The 15,430-nt window shown below is 43.1% G+C and overlaps 1 protein-coding gene across 1 annotated transcript in view; it reads left to right on the top strand.

Annotated features, from left to right (window-relative positions):
- Nucleotides 1-15,430, top strand: part of WNK4 (WNK lysine deficient protein kinase 4) — a 166,401-nt gene that overhangs the window by 71,253 nt on the left and 79,718 nt on the right. The gene's annotated exons all lie outside the window — the stretch shown is intronic.

The raw sequence follows: 15,430 nt of genomic DNA, 5'->3' as shown, positions 1-15,430 counted from the left end.
CCTCCGAAGTCCCTCGACGCCAGCAGCTGCTGCCAGGATCCGCCGATGCCGACGGTTTGGTCACTGGCACTTTCAGGCGCGTACGCCCCGTGTGACCAGTATCAGCCGTACAGAATCGCGTTTCCTCCAGGATCTGTACAGCCTCTTAAAGGGACATGACACGTTGTGTTCCAAGCCTCCTTTTCAATCCTGGGTGGGAAATTCAATCTCAATGACTATTTAAACCTGTTTTTATGCTAGATCAGTGCCTGTGATAGTGCCTTGTGCATTTGGCTGTGTATGAATAAACTATGATTTTTGGTTCTGACCCTGGCTTGTCTCCTGCGTTTGACTCTGCTTGCTATTCGACTATCCTGTTCTCACTTATCCCTGACCTCGGTTTTGTGTAACGACTACGTTTTCAGTAGATTAATCCACCCTGTTTGCTCGGCTAGTGTCCTAATCTGCTCCAGAACCCTGGTGGATGATACCATGTTCCTGCACTGCTGGTCTTCTAGCCGTGACAAAAATAGACCCAAACAGTGCTCAGACGCCTTTTTGCCCGATAACGCTGCCCAAGATAGCAAACGCCTGCAGCCATTTCGTAAAGGTGCGAGGAATAAAGGGATACCTCCGTTTTTCCTCATCCTCCTTCTTGCTGATTTCCCCTTTCGTGGGCCAAGTCAAATTAAACTTCTCTAACGGGAGCAAAGAAAAAATCTCAACATACCCCGTACACCAAATCTTTTCCCTAACCTCCTGCTTCAAATGCATACCTAATGGAGCCCCAAAACACACATACAATTCACTTCTAGAGGAATCCCCCAAACGAACCAAATCCTCCGATGCCGGACTGGGACCTGGTATCTCTGCCACAGCTGCAGCCGCAACCCCTTGGGACGCCCCAGCCACAGGAAGGTCATGGGCCAAAGGAACTGTCCCTGCCGACCCGCGGACCTCAACAGAACCAATATTGCGTCCCAGAACAGGAGCACCCTACGCCGAATCAGTCAGACGATACAGCCCCCATGCATCTGCCGGAGAAGATCCAGACACTTGGCACCTGCGCCGGTCGAGCAACCCCCCATAACCCGCCAACAACTGGAACAGCAGAGGAGAAGAATCTCATGGGCCCCCAAATGTATATATACCGTATTTGCTAGATTATAAGACGACCCTGATTATAAGACGACCCCCCAAAATCTGAATATTAACTTAGGAAAAAAAGAAAAAGCCTGAATATAAGACGACCCTAAAGGAAAAAAGTTTTACCAGTAAATGTTAATTCATGTAAACTATTTTTTTTAATAAAAGCTATGATTGAGAAAAATATTTTTTTTTTGTTTTTATTTCTTGTATTTTCCAACCTGTCCCCCAGTTACGCACATCTGCCCCCAGGCTTGCCACACCAATATGGCACTGTGGCCCATGATATGCCTTTTAACCCTCTATATGCCACTGTGCCCCAAGGTATGCCTTTTGACCCCCTATGTGCCACTCTGCCTCCAGAAATGCCTTATACCCCTATATCCCATTCTGGCATTTAGGGGGTTAAAATGCATATTATGGGACAGAGTGGCATATAGGGAGGTACAAGGCATTCCAGGAGGCAGAGTGGCATTAAGGGAGTTAAAAGGCATTGTATAGAGCACTCTGCCTCCAGAAATGCCTTATACCCCTATATGCCACTCTGGCATTTAGGGGGTTAAAAGGCATATTATGGGGCAGAGTGGCATATAGGGAGGTATAAGGCATTTCAGGAGGCAGAGTGCTCTATTAAATGCCCCCTTAACGCCACTCTGCCTCCTGAAATGCCTTATACCTCCCTATATGCCACTCTGCCCCATAATATGCCTTTTAACCCCCTAAGTGCCAGAGTGGCATATAGGGGTATAAGGCATTCCAGAAATGCCCTACACACACACACACACACACACACACACACTTACCGGTGCTTCCAATTTCCTGCTGTATTGCCGTGGCAGCGGGTTGACGTCTCATTCCGCGGCAGCCGGAAGGAGGTGGAGTTGGCAGCGGGGGTTTGTATGCGTCCGTCGCAAATACCTTCCCCGGCTGTCAGAGATCAGAGTTCCCCGCACCGGTGCGTGGAACTCTGATCTCTGACAGTCGGGGAAGGTATTTGCGACGGACGCATACAAACCCCCGCTGCCAACTTCACCTCCGGAAGCACCGGTAAGTGTGTGTGTGTGGGGGGGCGTTAAATTGGGGGGGGGGCGACGACAGGAGGATCCAGGTCCCCTGCAGCGGTGCGGGGGATCTGGATCTTAGTCTCATAATCAGACCTCTATTTGAGGTCTGATTAGAAGACGACCCCGATTATAAGACGAGGGGTATTTTTCAGAGCATTTGCTCTGAAAAAAACCTCGTCTTATAATCGAGCAAATACGGTATATATATATATGCGTATAGATATATATATATATAAAGGAGCGGGCCAATCATCAGTGTAACTGCAGGGAGGGACTTGGAAGTAGTCAGTGCAATCTACAACCACTGTATAAAACGCACCTAGTTTTTAGACCCCAAATTTTTCGAAAAAAGGTGCGTCTTATACATGGGGGAATACGGTATATAAAGAATATCCCAAATAATGAATTTAATGAATAGAATTAATATATATATATAGATATACATAATAATTTATTTTGTATTTAAATAATATTAATGTATTGCATCTTTTGTGTCTACAACTATAAATGACCTGTGGGAGAGAAAAAACACCACTGAAAACTTAATAAACGGTACTTTCTAATCACGAACACAATAGCTGCATTGACGGAGTTGTTAAAACACAGTTTTATGGTCAGCGATAGTGGATAACCAGAAGTACCGCTCATCCAAAATGTCCACTTCACGCATACCCAGAAAAAAAACCACACAACTGTCGCTGCAAGAAACCAGCACTCTTATATGCAGAGCATCAAGGGCCTGGTGCTGAGGATTTTGGTGGGCCTTTTTATGGAAATAAATAAAATAGAATAGACATAAACTCATTGGCATCCATGTGTACTGGATAAATATGACATCAGTGCTAGACAGATAATATAGGATAGAATCTTATTTTACCCCCTTGTGTATCGCGCCCAGCCAGCACTATGTGTATTTATGCCCCGCCTTAGAATTGATTTATGTAATGGTCCCAGTTGCCCCCCCATGTGTACTGATGCCGCCAGCCCAGAAGAAATGCTATATAGAGGAGTCTATACATGCCCAATACTGCAAGGCTAGTCAGCAATATACGCCTTGTGAATTAATGCCCCCACACTCTTGCGTATTGCCCTCCCCTTTAGTATTATGTGTCACGGTCCGCGTCACGGACCGCAACGTAGCAGTTCCCCCGAGTACCCGCGGCTAGCGGGTACTCGAAACTCACCTCTCCCGCAGCTCCGGGACCTTGCTTCGAGGTGCCAGCAGCCAGCAAGCACCCGGGGCAGGTCCTGCAGGATATCCCCATCGCAAATGATGGGCGGTACGTACGGGGGCGAACCACGCCCCCTCTCTTATAGCTTGCCTCCCTGGAGACGACGTAACGTAACTAACGTTACGTCACCTGCTGGGGGCGGAGCCTGGTCTGAGCGGCAGATTCAAAAGCCGAGCACTGACTTCTATTCAGTGCTCGGTTATTGTTCCTGCTGAGTAGTTGTTTAAGAAGTTATACTTACCTGATTGCCTCTCCGTTGCTGACCTGTGCCTGTTCTTGACTTTGCTGCCTTCTATACTCCTACCCGGCTTGTATGATAACCATCTCCGTTGCTGACCTGTGCCTGTTCCTGACTTCGATACCTTCTCCACTCCTGACCTGGCTTGTTTGACGATTCTTGATACTTCTGTGCCTTCCTGCATTCTGGGTTCCTCACACAAGAACTTTGTGACAGAATAACCGAGCCATTATGGAACCCGCAGGATTGGCTGAAGCTGTTGCTGCACTTACCCAGCAGATGGGTACATTTACTCAATCTCTGCAAGATATCCAGACAGGACAAAATCAACTCAGACAACAGATGCACCACCTGCAGTCCAATCCTAATATTCCAGGAGATCCGTTTCAGGCTCCCTCTATGAGTCAAGAAAATTTGGGTTTTCAGGGAGCGTCCGCCCCTGAACCACCTATACCTATGCCTGAAAAATTCGCTGGTGACCGCAAGAAATACACTACGTTCATGACATCATGCCAAATAATGTTTAATTTGAAACCAAGAACGTATACTTCAGACTATATTAAAATTCACACGGTCATTGCTTTGTTGGCAGAGGAACCCCAGCTCTGGGCCCACCATCTACTGCATAGCAACAGTCCTATATTGGAGACATGGGCTTCTTTCCGCCAAGCCATGGATGCTCTATATGAAGACCCTTTTAGGACCACCTCTGCTACCAGTACATTGAGAGCTCTCAAACAAGGAAAAAGACCAGTAGAAGAATATATAGCTGAATTCCGACGTGTTTCCATGGAAACTTCATGGAATGAATCAGCGTTACATGATCAATTCCGGTTGGGGTTATCTGATAACATCAGAGATGAATTGGCACGCACCAGCATTCCTAATTCCCTCGATGAATTTGCCAGACTCTCCATTCAGATTGATCGGAGACTTCGGGAAAGAAAGGCGGAACGGCTTACGACTCCTTCTTCTTCATGGCCTACCCTGCGACCTCCCATAAAGACAAGTTCTAAGGAACCTCCTGAAAAACCCATGCAATTGGGCCTTATCAAAGGTCCTCTATCCACAGCGGAAAGAGAACGTCGTACAACTCTTGATCTGTGCCTTTACTGTGGCGGCAAGGGCCATTACGTTGACGAATGCAGAACCAAAGCACGTTCTACAAAGGGTAAGCTCAAACCCTTATTTTCTCCCTATATCAGTAAAAGACCTCCACATTTCTCAAACCATCTGTCCCTTTCCATATCCTTACAGTGGAAAGAAAGAACCCTCGCTTTGGCAGCCATGATTGATTCAGGGGCCAGCAGCAATATACTGGATTCCAAGCTCATTCAACGTCTTGGAATCACCACCCGGAAGAAAAACACCCCGATATCCATTCAACTAGTAGACGGAAGCCCTCTGAAGACAGGTCCTATCACCCAAGAGACTATACCACTACGCATGTATATTTCTCCTGATCATAGTGAGGATATTGTGTTTGATGTGGTTCCTTCTCCAGTTTTCCATGTTATACTGGGACTCCCCTGGTTAAGAACCAATAATCCTGTTGTCAACTGGGAGAAGGGCTCTGTGCGCTTCTGTGCTAATAAAGATTCTGTTTATCGCAACTCCTCTCTGTCTATCAATGTGGCTCACGACTACAGTTCTCTACCCGTCCCCAAGATTCCATCTCATTACCGCGAATTCTCCGATGTATTCGAAAAGAAGGGAGCAAACTGCCTTCCACCGCACAGGGAATATGATTGTCCCATAGAACTATTTCCAGGTGCACCCATTCCATTCGGTAGAATTTATCCTATGTCTGAACCGGAACTCATCACCCTCAAGGAATATATAGATGAGAACCTTGCCAAAGGGTTTATACGACCCTCCACATCTCCTGCTGGAGCAGGTATATTCTTTGTACCTAAAAAAGACGGTGGATTAAGACCTTGCGTGGATTACAGAGAACTGAACAATGTAACCATAAAGAACAGATACCCCTTACCCTTAATACAGGAGTTGATGGAACGTGTTAGCTCAGCATCAGTATTTACGAAGATTGATTTAAGAGGAGCATACAACCTGGTTCGTATCAAAAAGGGTCATGAGTGGAGAACAGCATTCAGATCACGATATGGGCACTTCGAGTATATGGTGATGCCATACGGCTTATGTAATGCACCTGCCACTTTTCAACACTTCATGAATGACATTTTCAGAGACATGTTGGATCAATTCGTGGTGATATACTTGGATGATATCCTGATATACTCCTCCTCCTTACAAACACATAGAGAACATGTGTCTAAAGTATTGATGCGACTAAGAGCAAATGGATTATACGCCAAACCAGAGAAATGTGTGTTTGAGACTCAATCGGTGGAATTTCTGGGCTTTATTTTAACACCTACTAAAGTCATGATGGATCCTAAGAAAATAGCTACTATTCTACGATGGCCACCTCCCACGGATAAAAAAGGTGTGCAAAGATTCGTGGGATTTGCTAACTTCTATCGGAAGTTTATTAGGAACTTTTCAAAGGTCATTCAACCTATTACATCTCTCACATCCATTAAAAAGAAGTTTTGTTGGACGGAAGCTGCTCAGAGAGCATTTGACTTCCTTAAGGAACGGTTCACCACAGCACCAATATTGATTCTTCCTGTGCCACAAAGGCCCTATGTACTGGAGGTGGACGCCTCTGATTCTGCTGTGGGGGCTATCCTGTCCCAAAGGGATGACACCGACAATCAACTTCACCCGATTGCTTTTTTCTCCAGAACTTTGAACCCTGCTGAGAGAAATTATGGTGTGGGAGAAAAAGAGATGCTGGCCATGAAAATGGCCTTAGAAGAGTGGAGACATTTATTGGAAGGTGCACTTCATCCCATAACGGTCTACACTGACCATAAAAATATGGAATATTTCAGAACGGCCAAGAGACTTCAAGCCCGACTGGCCAGATGGTCTTTATTTTTCTCTCGATTCCAGCTTCATATAACTTACAGACCCGGTTCCAAGAACACCAAAGCTGACTCTCTCTCGCGCATGTTTGAAGTACCTACGGCACATCCACAAGTGGAAGACACTGTATTGAAAGCAGGTCATTTTCTGACTATCACGCAATCATTATGGGATCTCATCCGTCAACATTGTGCGAACATGGATCCCTCTGAACTTTCACAGCTGCACCCTGATGGAGAGTTCTACTACCACAATGGGTTGCTCTATGTTCCTCCTGGGGTACGCCTACAGGTACTACAACAATTTCATGACTCTCCTGCAGCTGGACATGGAGGTATCACTCAAACTACGGATCTTATACGGAGACAGTTCTGGTGGCCTACGCTTCAAGAGGATGTACGACAGTTCATAATCTCTTGTACTATATGTGCCAGAGCAAAGAACTCTCATATTAAACCTGCCGGCCTCCTGTGTCCTCTGCCGGTCCCCGTAAGACCATGGACAGATATATCCGTGGATTTTATAACAGACTTACCAGCATCAAAACAACACACCACGCTTATGGTCGTAGTTGATAGATTTACGAAGATGGCTCATTTCATCCCCACCAAACACTTACCTACAGCAGACGAAACATCGGTGTTGTTTGTAAAAGAGATCTTCCGATTGCATGGACTACCAGAACATATTGTGTCAGACAGAGGGACTCAATTTACATCCAGATTCTGGAAAGCCTTTTGTGATGAGCTTCACATACATCGCTCCCTCTCCACAGCCTTTCATCCCCAGAGCAATGGACAGACGGAGCGCACAAATCAAACCCTTGAGCAATACCTACGCTGTTTTACGTCGCATTTACAAGATGACTGGTACCAATTTCTTCCGCTTGCAGAATTTGCATTTAATAACCACATACATTCTTCAACACAGAAATCACCCTTCTTTTCAAATTATGGTATCCATCCATCCATGCTACCAGGTTCTCCGATAACCAGCTCAGTTCCTGCTGTCACTGAACAAGTCACAAGGATGATTGCCATCCACAAATCCTTGCACAGCACACTTACCAAGGCTCAACAAAGATATAAAAGGTTCGCTGATACCCATCGTTCTCCTGCTCCTGTATACAAACCTGGGGACAAGGTGTGGCTGTCAACTACTCATCTGAAACTATCATGTCCTACTAAGAAATTGGGACCTAAATTTATTGGTCCATACACTATTATTCGTGTCCTCTCATCTGCTGCTGTGGAATTACAACTACCTGGTTCGATGCGAATACACCCCGTTTTTCATGTTTCCCTCCTGAAGCCTTGGAACACCAATCCTTTTCCGGGCCGACATCCTGATCCTCCGGCTCCTATTTCTATTGATGATGCTGAAGAATACGAAGTCGAACAGATTCTGGATTCTAGGAGATTTCGGGGTCGTCTTCAGTATCTCATCCAATGGAAAGGATATGAGATCAACGAGAACTCCTGGGAGAATGCTGAAGAGGTTCATGCAGATGAGTTGGTTCACGAGTTCCACTCACTTCATCCTTTAAAACCTGGTCCCCTGAGAGCCCGGAGGTCTCTCCTTAGGGGGGGGGCCTGTCACGGTCCGCGTCACGGACCGCAACGTAGCAGTTCCCCCGAGTACCCGCGGCTAGCGGGTACTCGAAACTCACCTCTCCCGCAGCTCCGGGACCTTGCTTCGAGGTGCCAGCAGCCAGCAAGCACCCGGGGCAGGTCCTGCAGGATATCCCCATCGCAAATGATGGGCGGTACGTACGGGGGCGAACCACGCCCCCTCTCTTATAGCTTGCCTCCCTGGAGACGACGTAACGTAACTAACGTTACGTCACCTGCTGGGGGCGGAGCCTGGTCTGAGCGGCAGATTCAAAAGCCGAGCACTGACTTCTATTCAGTGCTCGGTTATTGTTCCTGCTGAGTAGTTGTTTAAGAAGTTATACTTACCTGATTGCCTCTCCGTTGCTGACCTGTGCCTGTTCTTGACTTTGCTGCCTTCTATACTCCTACCCGGCTTGTATGATAACCATCTCCGTTGCTGACCTGTGCCTGTTCCTGACTTCGATACCTTCTCCACTCCTGACCTGGCTTGTTTGACGATTCTTGATACTTCTGTGCCTTCCTGCATTCTGGGTTCCTCACACAAGAACTTTGTGACATTATGTCAGCTCTTGAACCCAGATTGCATCCACAGGACCTGCCTAGCACCCAGATTGGAAGCATATGACTCGCCATCTTTGCCCCCAAAAAGCCTCCCTGTGGGATCCTGGCCTCAAACACCCTCCCTGTGCCATGCTTCTCCCATTAATTTCAGGGGCCGTTATGGTTAATGGGATCTTTACGGTTAATTTCAGGGGCAGTTATGGTTGATGGGGTATAAGGGTTAATTTTATGCTGTTGACTGAGGGTTAATTTAATTAATTTCATAAAGTTAACTGTAGGTGCAGTTATAGGTAAAGGGGGGCAAACCCAGGGGAATCTAAATCCTGGGGGCAGTGTGAACATTATTAATGTATTCATTTATAAAAGTATGGTATCAGTAATATTCTCTGAATGATTCGAATCTCTGTAAGATTTGGATCCTTGTAAGATCCGGATCCCTGTAAGATTCGAATCATTTGAATCATTTGAATCATTCGAATCTTCGGATCATTCGAATCTTCGGATCATTCGAATCTTTGAACGAGTCTCTGACTCTATGAGTCATCGTTCCTCTGTGAATTAATGAGCTGTAACCTGACCCCAGAGTCTGTGTCTGAGTGCTCTGCAGATGACTCACAGCTCTAGGATCAGGTTACAGCTGCATGATTCACAGACTGAACCGCTACAAATGAATTGTTCAGTCTACTGAACCGATTCATCCGGATCACTAAAAAGAATCGGATCAAATGAACGATTTGTTCATGATCCGGACATCACTACAGACCAGCCGGGCACCCTCTGGAAAATTTGACTGACTGATTTTGCCCTGACTGAGCCTATTTTCAGGTAGGGGCCAGGAGCTGTAGCTCTATCAGCCCCTACGTTAATCTGGCCCTGCCGATATGAGTCCCTGATGCAGATATATGAAGCTAGCAAAACATACCAGCAGACACAGACGCTACCACTGAAGTAGATGTGCACAAGTTAGCAACAGACAAATAAACATAAATATGTAGCACAAGGTACATAAATGTTAAAAAAACAATGGTTTAAAATACAAACGTGAAAATAATACTTATCTTTCTGAAAGAGGATTTATGGATGTTTGGGGGGTTTATATATATATATATATATTATTGGTGCATTGAAAATTATTTAACTGTCAAAATTTTTTAACTATTTAGTAGCTGTATAGTTTTTTATACTTTGCTGCTTTTGGGAGTAGTAAAGGAAGTTATAGCATAATATGAAACCTTCTGTCTTGTGATAAAATTAGCTGGGCACACTCTTTATCTAAAACAAAAGTAGCAAATTTTGTTAAATTAAAGTATGAATCCGATTACACAAGGCTCCTCCATAACACTGTGAAGAACTTGTACCCAGGAAATATTTAAAAAATATCTTATAAAAGAAGAAAGAGGCAAGAAAGAAAGACTTGGGTCAGAAAAAAGTACGTCTATATTTGCAGAATATTGCGGCTCCGACTGTGACAAGACCTGACACTGTGACAGAAGGTTGTTGGTCACGTATGGCTGATAAAATCATAACTTTTTGCTGCTTCTTACCGTATTTATAAAAAGTATCACATTTTTAACTAACGTTGAAGGAGTTAAGAAGCAAAATATACATTTTATCATCTTATTACATTTTTGACAAAAGAGCTAGAAATCTACTAGGCATTGTTTATTTTTCTGGCAGTGAAATGGTTCGGTACATACTTGATCTTCTCCAAAGCCTTTCCAAAACAAACCTGCCTTGAGACATTTCAGTAATTGCCTACTTATGCAATAGAAGCGTTAATGCTATATATTTTTGATGCAATCAACTTTACAGACTGGAGTATTTTAAGATGTAGATGTGTATTGCTGCCCAGTGATTCAGTAGGAAGCAGTAAGGACCAGTCTAGGGCTGATTTCTTCTAAATTTGGCACTTACACAGAATCATTATTGGAACTTGAGTAATTAACTAATCATTAGTTTCTTGCTCCTAGTATTTGACAGCAGCAGTCAAGTCTCACTCTGTATGTTGTTCCTGCTTAGACTAGATCTGTGAGGAAAAAATTATATGCAGATAGTATTTATTTTATTTTTCACCGAATGTAACATATGTTCTCAATTTATTCAGTTAAACCAAGCAATACATCTGGTACTGGTATGGTTTGTATACCAGGATTATTATGCCCTACATACACTTATCAGCCATAACATGACCACTGACAGGTGAAATGAATAACACGGATAAATTTGGTTATCATGGTACATGTCAGTAGGTAGAAAAGTGAACATTTGACAAGGGCCAAAATGTGATGGCTAGATGACTGGGTCAGAGGATCTCTAAAATTGCAGTTCTTGTGGGGTGTTCCCGGTCTGCAATGGTCAGTACCAGGCCCAGACTGGGACAAAAAATAGGCCCGGGCATTTAAGACTGAGCAGCCCATTTGTATTTATTTATTTATTGTTAAAGCCCACCCTTCATGTACCATCTTTGCATTTCCCCAAATCACTTAAACATTCATGATAGACACAATCACTTACAGTTACTCACTCATTCACACAAATCATTAACACATATTCATTAATGAAGTCTCACAAATCATTCAATCAATTCATCCACACATGAATTCATTAATACTCATACGCATTCACACAATTCATCCACACATTTATTCATTCATTCTTGTACGCATTCACACTACCCCCTCTCCCCATCTACCCCTCCCTTTCTTATCTGCCCCTTTTAAGTATGTTCCCCCTTCTATGTACCCCCTTCCCCACTTCTCAATATGTACCCCCCTCTCACTATCTATCCCCTCTCACCCTTTCTATCTAACCCCTCTCCCCCCCCTCTCACTGCACCCACCGCCCTCACCCTAATTACCTTGTTGCCGGAGTAAGCAGCAACTGCGACCGCCCCCCCCCGATGTTTTAATTTAAGCCCTTTGCGGCCGCACACCCCTAAGGTCAGCCCTGGTGGGGGTGCCCCCCCTAGAGAGGGCCCCTTATGCCCTGCGTTAATGCGGCGGTAGAGGCCGCATAGGCCCAGTCAGTCCTGTCCTGACTGGGCCTATTTTAAGGTAGGGGCCTGGAGCAGCAGCTCCATCAGCCCCTACGTCAATCCGGCCCTGGGCCGCCCGGCCCACCGGGCAAATGCCTGGTGTGCCCGATGGCCAGTCCAGGCCTGGTCAGTACCTATCAAAAGAGGTACAAGGAAGGTAAAGTGGTGAACAGGCGACAGGGTCATTGGGCGGCCAAGGCTCATTGATACATGCTCCTGTAGCTCAAATTGCAAAGAAAGATAAGCCTTTTTATGTCACTAGAGTTTGATTGAATTTTACTAGGTAGATTTACAGCTGCTATCTGTATTTAAGGTTGTTAATAATAGAACTGAGTAAAATATACATGCGTCAACTTTTGTACAGTGGTGTGTACTTATATATATATATATATATATATATATACAGTATCTGACAAAAGTGAGTACACCCCTCACATTTTTGTAAATATTTTATCTTTTCATGTGACAACACTGAAGAAATGACACTCTGCTACAATGTAAAGTAGCAAGTGTATAGCCTGTATAACAGTGTAAATTTGGTTTTCCCATCAAAATAACTCAATGCACAGCCATTAATGTCTAAACCTTGGCAACAAAAGTGAGTACACCCCTTTACTACCATAATGTTTGACAAAGGCTGATGGTAGAACTAGTGCATGAAAATGGTTAAAATACCAGCATTTGAAATGCCTCGGGCCTCTAGTTTTTAAAAATATATGGTTTGATTGAAGATACTCGAAATAGCACATGGGGCAGAATGACCAGCTTTGGGGAAAAATTGGTTTTGAAATAGCAAAACACTACTGGTACTTATTGTCCCATAACGTGCAGAAAAAAGCAAAAAAAAACATAAAATCATTGGGTATTTCTAAACTCAAGACAAATAGTAGAATCTATTTAGCAGTTTTTTTCATTAGTTTTTGCAGATGAGTAAAAGTTTATAGTAAATTAGATGATATGATAAAAATAATGGTATCCCTGTTTGTCCTGAAAAAAACAATATATAATATGTGTTGGAGCACAAAATGAGAAAGAAGAAAATCACAGCTAAACAGCAGCACTGAAAATCTTTTAAAAGAGCCATTGTCCCAAAATGTACTACTACTACGAGTAAGAAACAGTCTTGTCATTAAGGGGTTAAATATATATATATATATATATATATATATATATGAATTTAAATGTGCTATGAGTTAATTACTATATATATATATTCTTCCTATTTCAGATTATTTTGTTATATATAAGCTTAGGTGTGTTATTTAAATTAAAAAAAAACACTTGGGAAAACAAAATCAGTCATAGTACATCTACTTCTGTAATATAAGGTAGACTTATTTCTCTGTAATGGTTTCCTGTATGAACAAGTAGGCAGATGTAGAACACTCCCTCTCACTCTCCAATGATGTCCTGCTCTGAAATCCATGAACTGCGCTATTAACTAGGGCAACACAAGCTGTGCATTCATCCCGAGCTCCTGGGTGCCAGAGAAAATAAACCAGGGTTAACTTAAAAATATTGTTTACAGGGCCTGTACTGACTGTGCTGTTCTCTGAATTATCCGAGGACAAGGGAGGTGCAGAAAATTTGAAGGCCACTTCTTGTCATTTGCTTAGTAGTTTGTAAGTGGGCCTGTACACAGAAAATACATTGATGCTGACATTTTGTGACCACATAACTATGTATATATATAGTGATATAATTTCTTATTATCAAAATGTTGAAAGTGTGTAAAGCATATTTAGGTTTAGAATCTGAGCTATCATATATGATATAATTTAAAAACTGTAATGTGTTAATTAAGTAATTAAATGAAACTCAGTTAAATAAGCATAAAAACGAATTGAGATCTTGTTTTTTCTAACAGGAATGTGCAGAGATTCTTAACAAATGGATCTTATTTGTTAAACCTGTAGTAACAAATTTGTTTTAAATTATACATTACAGTGTCATTATTAGGGAAGTTTAGGTAGTGTTGTGGCAACCTGTGTTTAATTAGTTTAAAGAGTTGAATATGTATTACAGTTATTGTCTTAAACATTTTATTGTGATTGAATCAATAATTTTGAATTGTGTGCTTTGCCAATTAAGACAGATTCATTTCTGGCATGCAGCCCTGTTAATATACATAATTTCTGAAACCTGTTTCAAAAGGAAACCTACATGGACTTCTGCCAAGACAGATTTGTTGCAAGCATTTCAATTAAATAACCTTGATGTAATTACTTGAATGGAGTTATAATATTTCTCAGACATAATGCCCACAAATGCATCACAACTATTAGGACACCATATCAAACACCCACAAGATTATATTGCTTCAAGCAAATATGGTTCAATGTATATACTGAAGGGTGTGTAGCTCTGAGGTGATCAGCTCTTCTATTCCAGGTCTTCTGTTTTCAGCACAGTATTATAGCTCCTTTCATTGGCACGTTCCCTGCTTTTCCCACCCAGAAAAAAACAGACAACTTCCAGTACAAAGTAGACAATGGACACTTTATTGGGGAAAATATGTCAGGAGTCTGGGAACTGGCAGACATAAATGAGGTCATGCTAGCCGATGTTATACAGCAAAAGGGCAAAACACAGTACTCAAATATTAGGCAGAGTCATACCACAGTACATTCCAGGGTCAATAGACATAATTCATCTCAGGCAACCAGGAAGTTGTTGGACACCAATACTCTAGCCAGAATATTTGGGAGCAGCCCAATACAAAGGCCTTGGCTACTACCTCCTGTAGGTCTGAGGCAGAAGCCACCCTATGTAGAATCCCCTGTGAGGTGCTTAGATCCAGGAATAACGAGGATTGTAGATGATTCACATCCTTCACCAGTTATATAAAGTTACTATGTTGTGCGTGCATATAATTAATCAGTAAAACAACTTATTGTTTAGAGACAAGTTTTGTATTCAAGACACTACACTGTGTCTGGAGCATTCTGTCTTCACTGCTTTGTCGCTGGTTCATATCATGCACTTTCCGACAGCAGTGGTAAAGTACAAACGCACCTCAAGGGCAGAGATAAGGCAGCCAATGGGTGAAATGCCTACTTCATCAGTGACCAGTGGCAGAGTCTCCATTTTACTCCATAGGAAAGCATGACCAGTCAGAAAAGTGTTGTGTTGTTCTATGAGAATTTGTGGCCAAACCGCCTGAAGCTGATCCTGGGACACATCTTCACTTGCTATACATACGTGCTACCACTCCCCTCATACATCCACAATGCTGCCTCTGTTTTGTGACATACTGTCTCTGAGCAGGGCATTTGATTTAGTTTGTGTGATCGAGTAAATTAGTTTAGACTTGCAAAATGGATCCATTCTCCCTTAGGTGAAGTTGTTTTCTTATTTCATTAGATGTAGGTTTTTATTAACTTCTCAATTCTACTACTACAAACCTGTTTTAGACATGGAGTTGAGTCTTAAAACTTGCTATTGTGGACTAAAACTCCCATCTTCCACATCACTGGTTTGGCTAAGGATGATTGGTGTTTTAGTCCCCAGAGGTTCACCTTCTAATTTTTAATGTAGTGTGTTTTGTGCACTTGTTATGGCACAATATTTTATCCCTTGTTTTGTTCCAGCCTTCTGTCCATCTGAGATCA

The sequence above is a fragment of the Spea bombifrons genome, chromosome 13, assembly GCF_027358695.1.
Source record: "Spea bombifrons isolate aSpeBom1 chromosome 13, aSpeBom1.2.pri, whole genome shotgun sequence".
Taxonomy (NCBI): Eukaryota; Metazoa; Chordata; class Amphibia; order Anura; family Pelobatidae; genus Spea; species Spea bombifrons.
This window is presented reverse-complemented; position numbering and strand designations above follow the sequence as displayed.